The sequence below is a fragment of the Elephantulus edwardii genome, unplaced genomic scaffold, assembly GCF_000299155.1.
Source record: "Elephantulus edwardii isolate Elephantulus edwardi_28Jun2011 unplaced genomic scaffold, EleEdw1.0 scaffold00258, whole genome shotgun sequence".
NCBI lineage: Eukaryota > Metazoa > Chordata > Mammalia > Macroscelidea > Macroscelididae > Elephantulus > Elephantulus edwardii.
In genome coordinates this window covers 3014915-3022090 of record NW_006400008.1, presented here as the reverse complement: position 1 = coordinate 3022090, position 7176 = coordinate 3014915, and the positions used below count along the sequence as shown (strand labels likewise).

The window sequence follows — 7176 nt, the reverse complement described above, 5'->3', positions numbered from 1 at the left end:
TTTCTTTCTTTCTTTCTTTCTTTCTTTCTTTCTTTCTTTCTTTCTTTCTTTCTTTCTTTCTTTCTCTCTCTCTCTCTCTTTCTCTCTTTCTTTCATTTTTCTATGTTGATTTTTTTTACAAAGTTCATACACATTGTTTTTCACACTGGATCTTTCCCCTTCCTTTTACCCACCCCTCTCTCCAATCAAACTGTGGGACCCTATGCTTCAGCTCCTCCCCACCGTCCATCCTCATCCATTTGCTCTCCCCTCCCCACCTTGGCTGCTGGTACCAAGGACATTAATTATGGATCCCAATAAAAGCTTAAATTGTTTATAATTTCAAATATTTATTCATTTGACAAATAGGTACTTTGTGGCCTACCAAAGCAACTGGATAGTTTGCTCATAAAGTAAATAAAGTATAAATGACTCTTGAGGGATGGATCATGCAAGTAAAGTGTATGGAATTCTAAAGTGAGATCACTAGTTTTGCCATCTTGCTAGGCTTAAAATGAACCAACCCAGGAGCAGAAGGGGGGAACTGGTAGATCACTAAGGTTTGAACCTGGGATGCCTATACTGAGAATATTCTAGACCAAGGAGACAGGAAGAATGCTAAAACTACAAATAGCAACCAATGATGAGAAGCAGCGGCAGACAATGGTGGCATCAGAAGCAGCAGAATCAGGAAACCAGCAGGAAAAAGAACAGTGGCTTCCTGGACAACAGAATAAGAAATCTTAGAGTTTTCTGGCAGAGTGGGTGTCTCTGGTCATGAGATGGAGATAACCTTGCTGACTCATGAAGTAAGAGAGCTAAGGATCTTTGGGCTGGAGGTTTGCTGATGGACTGGCATTCCGCTAGACACTTAAGGGTAGCACTAAAGAGTTTTGTAAAACTTCTGCTTGACTAGGGCAGAGAAGGGCTCATGAACTGAGGGGGTAAAGGCCAAAGAGAGCCCTGCTTGAATGCATAGCTGAGAAGAGGCTGTCTTGATCAAAGAACTTCATTCTTAGTAATATCTCATCCTAAATTGTAACCTAATGTTACCTGGTGCTCTTAGGTAAGCGACAACTCCTAGCAACCCAATGTGCAACAGAACAACACCCTGTGCCATGTGGCTCTCCTTACAATCTCTGCTATCCTTGGATATACTTGCTGTTAAGGTATCAATCATTTTCATTAAATTTTTCCTTTTTTTGATGACTCTCCATTTTTTCAGGCATGATGTCCTTGTCCAGGGACTGGTCTCTCCTGATAACATCTCCAAATTCTGTGGGATCACGTTCACCATCCATGCTTCTACAGATCTTTTTTTCTTTGGTTCCTGTTCTTCCTCATTGCTGTCAAGTCAGAACTGACTCATAGCTGACCCTCCATTGGCTTTCTGAGGCTGTAAATCACATGGGAGTCCATCTTATTCCTGTGGAGTTGCTGATAGATTAGAACTGTCAGAAATGCACAGCCTTTTGATTCAGCAGCAGAATTCTCTCTGGACTGCACCATCAGAAGTCCTTCATCTCCTATTACTTTTCTAATAAACACCATGATATATTAAATGCACACATAGTGTTACAATTAAGGTGGATTTTGAGGTTTGGTGTTTTTTTCCATTTCATGTGCCTTAGCAAAGGTATCACACACTCTCTAGAGGCAAGATAACATCTTATACTTCACTCTGCAAACTTACTGTATTGTGAATGTGACAAATTAGAAAATATCTTTTATTTCTCCTTAAAAATGAGAGCTATCTTTTTTAGCCTTCCTTTCTAATGCTCTATCGCTATCCTTCTTCTCCTTAGTAAAGCATTCCAGGAATCTACTGTTTATCAGGCAGTCTCATATTTAAATTCTTTGACCAGAAAATTAAGAGGGGAAAAAAAATCCAGGTCACTCTGGTGGTTCAGTAGTAAGAAACTGTTCTGCATTCCTGAAGGCACACAATTCGAATCCATTAGCTGCTCAGCAGGAGAAGAATGGACAATCTCCTCCCATGTGATTAACTGCCTCTGAAAACCCATTGGAAGGTCAGCTATGGGTCACGTCTGACTCTGGCTCAACAGTACACAACAACATACTCTTTTCCTTAGAAAGTCTATATATATAGTTGAACATAGAAAATGGCTAAGTTTGTAGGTGAATTTAAACTTCTTGCTTTCATTTTATTTTATTTGATCCTTCTTTCAGTAATTTGTTAAGCATATTCTCTTTGAAGGCAATGGTGAAGGCACAATTTGTTCTTTATAAATTTTGTATCTTTAAATAAATCTATATTTATAATTCACTAATAATAAAAATAATTTTAAACAATTTCTTCCATTAGCATTCACAAATAGACATTAAGCTTTTAAAGTTTCTGAGCCTCTTAAATTAACAAATACTTTTCTCAGGCTAATGTTCACATTCTCCCAAATTTTTCAGCCAAAGTGCTATGTATAGCACAGAATTTATACATATAGAATCAATTTACTGCTCCAAAAACTGATGGCCATCAAGTCAATTCTGACTCACAGCTTTGTCCTTTCTCAGGACAAAGCAGAACTGACCATTGCCAAGGTTGTGAACCTTTATTGAAACACAGTGCTTTGTCTTTTTAATATCAGAGCAGCTGGTGGGCTCAAAACAATGACCTCTTGTTTCGTATCCCAGTGCTTAAACTATACTAACACACCTTACTTTTACTAAACCAATAGTGAATTCAGTGAAATCTGAAAGATTAAATAAACTTACATAATTTTAATGTTATTAATACTAATGCTGGCAAAACCCTTAAACTGAAGTACTAAACTGATAACATTTCACAGTATAATAAATTTTAGAAGCTATTTCTGTACTAAGGAAGTTGTTATTGGCAGACATTAACATCTTTTAGTTTCCTAGAAATTTTGTAATTCTTATGGTTATGTGCTGCCAAGTCAGAACTGACTTATATAGCTGACCCCCCAGAGAGTTTTTAGAGGCTGTAAATCATATGAGAGGAGACTGCCAAATTTTCTTCTATGAAGCAGTTGGTGGATTCAAACAGTGTGCCTTTGGGTTGGCAGCCCAGTTCCTTACCCACTAGACCACTAGAGTTTTCTATTTTTAAATATGATAAAATAAGTATTTCCAAAATGTCTTAAAATTTGTGTAAATTATTATCTTAACCTGTTCTTTGTAATGTTTTTTGTAAATTTTTTTTTGCTAAGTTATGTGATTTAAAAAATTCAATAATTGTGAATCTAACAGACTTTTCATTTTAAGAATGCATGATTTAATGACTCACTTCACACTCTTGGTATGCCAAACTATAATTAAGGAAATAAAGTGATGACATTAAGAATTATGTGTCATAGTCATTCAATCACATAAAAACAGCTGGACAGCTTTTTCACTAAGTCACATTTCCTTATATAGAAAATGTTCCATCTACAAAATGATAGAATGCCCCAAATGAAAACCCAGGGGATATATAAATAGTCATTCTCCATAGCTTGATGGAATTGTGAAGTAATCCTACTACTACGCTCAGCAATTAGTAGCTTCAGTATCAGAGTTCTGGGAATAGTTTTAGGCCCTAGAATTTAACTGGGGGTTTTGAGAACTTGGAGCAATTCCAAAGAGAAGTGATAAATAAAAATGAAACATGGGTAGAGAACAGGCCCTTATGAGGAAAGGAATGATAATATTGTGGAGGGGGGAGCCCTTATGTGATGCCAAGAGGAAGTTCAGCCTTTATAAGACAAAGAGTAGAATCTGAAATTTTTGCTATTGTAAATATCTGGAGGTCCACATAGAAAAGAAAGATAAAGTACACATCAAGCCACCTAACTATAAATAAAGCTTTCCTTATATTCAGAAATATTTCCAAAGGAATTTTTTTTTCTTCCCCAAAGGAACTTTTAAGAAAGAAAACGTGTAAGACTAACAAAAATACTATCTATGTTGCAAATGTATAATTAGAGGTTGCTTACATTTATAAACTAGAATAACTTCTTATAGCTCTTTGTTTCCATGTAAATTGTACAACTTAATAATCTTTGCTTCCAGAAAACAACCAATTTGGTCATGAGGTCTGGAGGAGGGGAAGAAAAAACTTCCTTTTGTGTCTATAACAAAGTTAAGAGAACCATACATGTTATATCACTGTGTCTAGTTACTCTATGTTGTTTTTTGCACTGAGTCAGCATCAACCCATAGCTGACCCTCCAGCAGTTTTCAGAGACAATAAATCTCATGGGAAGAGACTGTCTCCTGTGTGGAACAGCTTATAGATTTGAACTGAGTGTCTTTGGGATTGTAGCGCAGCTTCTTACCACTAGGCCACCAGAATTCCCTACGTAAGTTCATAAAAATCTCATTAAATATTATATTAGTTGACTATGGTTTCAAGCATAGTCTAATTTATCCTCCTCATCCCTGCCCCAACCCTAGTTTTATGAACTGTTACAACTGCAAAAGCTACAGGTTCATAGGAATCACCTGAATCGGAAAGGCTAAAGACTTGATGCACATGTGACCACTCCTTCCTCACCGTTTTTTGCCTAATGGATTCTAGCACTCAACTCTGCTGAACTCCATCTGACCTAAGAATTCTTCTCAGCACAATAGTATAGGCAGCAGCCACTGCCTTTCAATCATATAGCCCAAGAGATAAGGCTCTCTGCTATTACTGAATTCAGTAATAAATCAAGAAATTCACTTCCGTAGCACAATTGAAACTGATTCTCCCCACGGTCAGGTAAAATAAGGGTATGTCAGCCCATCAGACTCACTATTATAAAATTCAACCTTCATTAACTCTTGTGAAATATTCAACTACTAAGTTACTTAAAATAAGTTTCTGTAGAAGCAATTAGTAGAATTTAATACTATGAAAATAATTTGGTCCACAGTATGTATATTTTTGGCTCTTTTTGTCTCAAAACGTCACCATTTTTATCAGGTAATGGCCAAAACAGGAATTTCAAAATACTAGAAGTATGATTCTCTGGGGTTAGCTTTTAATACATTTAAAAACAATTATTCTCTCATAACCAAGAAATACCCAAAAATACCAGAAGCCGGGAAAGAGTTCTCTAAAATGATAATTCTAGAACCCCAAATCTTGTAAAGCAGCCAAATACTTATCAAAGGAATACTTGAGTTTAATACAAAGCCCCCTACATGTCTGTCCCCTAGGCTGTGCCACTACTAACTACACTATAAGGTTTATCTGGAGCCCCGCTCCCCCTCCGCCCCCTCCCGCCCCAAGGTATAACCCTGAAAGTGTAGCTTTAGAATTCTCACGTTAAAGGAGACCCAAGGTACAGAGTGTACCCAACAGGTACTGACTACTAAACTTGTCAGGTCTCATTCCGAAGGAATTTCACCTGGAATATTCCAGAACAATAAAAGCAAGCTCAAGCACAGAAAGCGTCTCCACTTTCCATATAAAATAGTATCTACTTTTTCCCATGCTGACTCTGCGAGGCAAACTTATTTACAAATATATAAATAGCTGCAACTTTACTCCAGTCTCATTGAAAAATCAAAATGGCATCATGCAAGTGAAGCATTCTAGCATACTTGGCTCAATGAGTGAAATGTAAGTGGAGAGGAGCCAAGCTACTTGACACTCACTAGTCAGCTTAACCAGATACCCTCCAGTTTCCTGTAGTGGAGGGACCCGAGCTCTCTGAACGGAGAATTCACTTAACATTAATTGCCCAGCAATTGTGCTGTGATTTAGAGCTAAACTCCAGAAAATAAATTTAGATTCACATTTCAAATCTGTCATCTCACAAATTGAAAGGGGAAATAGCATTGTCGATTGTGGCAGCAAGTTTTCCAATACAATTATTTAAAATAAGAGGATTTCTTATATGCATGATGAAATTAAAAAGATCCTATGGAGCATTTTTTTGCCACCTAGCAAGAATTATTGGGTTTAAATTAGCAGGGAAAAGGTGAGGGAAGAATTGGGTTAAAAGGAAGAGAATGTATTGCCTTCCTTCTATTCATTAAGTAATCTATTACTAGTTTAGAAATTGACGAGACAGCAACCAACAATTGCTAGTAGTATTTTTAAACCATCTAAAACTTAAAATATAATCATTATAGCAATTCTGTTTAAAATAAATATTGTGCCTCTTGGTTTTTCTTGCCAGCATGTGACTTTAGAGCATGGAATTGCCATAATCTGAAGGTTTTATGCTTGCATATGAAGCTACTTAAACAAGTCCCACAATAACACAGATCTGTATAGTTACATCTGCTGAAGTTCCTGCCTGACATTCACCCATTAAAATCCCTTCATATCAAATTACTCTCTTCCTTAATACTCTTGTCTCATACCAATTAATGAGTAGTTTATATTTAAGGAACCGTGTAATTAAACTAAAATTACCTAAAGTAAAAAAAAAAAAAAAATTACCCAAAGTATGTCCAAATCCAAATTTGCAGTTTACAAAAACTTTTCTCAGGAAAAAAGTGAGTTATGAACCTAGTTTATACAGAGCATCTAAAACTATGCAATGAGATGATTACTCTTATTTCCTTTAGAGAATTCAGAATATTGATATTATCAGTCTTGTCCATTAATTTAAATATTATGCTACACATTAGGAAATAAAAATATTCATACAAGTTTTCATGCAAAAAAATAATCTCTGTTATTTATTAGGCCAAATGCAATTTGGATGTTCTCTTTTTATCATAATGTAATACACTAAAACATACCTCTTGGATTCAAAGACTAACCAAGATAATATACTTCCTACTTTCCTGGTGGTTCAAACTCCCTAAATTATTATTTAACCAAACTTGTATTACCATTAACTAAGTGCATAATCATAATTGCTGACCAATTGTTAATATTTAAATGGCATGTGTTTATTATTTTAAAAATCCACATGTACCAGCCAAAAAACAAAGGAAAACATATATAAATCCACTTTGAGATGAAGTGCATATAAAGAATAAGTCTAAATTTTGTAAAATAGATTCTTATTTTACACTGCACATAATATACTTAGTTAATTCATAAACTCTAAATTGGGGTGGTTATTTTCATTTTCACTAATCATTAAAATAATGAAAACAGAAATACAATGCATAATGAATATCTCAGTCTATATTCTGAACATAATATGTTTTAATTTTTGCATTGTAAAATCTAAAGTCGGTTACATCTCTTTTTGGCATTAATCACATTTCTTTAGAAAATTATTACCC

The 7176-nt window shown here is 35.4% G+C and overlaps 1 protein-coding gene across 1 annotated transcript in view; it reads right to left on the bottom strand.

Annotated features, from left to right (window-relative positions):
* Nucleotides 1-7176, bottom strand: part of COL19A1 (collagen, type XIX, alpha 1) — a 669215-nt gene that overhangs the window by 634417 nt on the left and 27622 nt on the right. The gene's annotated exons all lie outside the window — the stretch shown is intronic.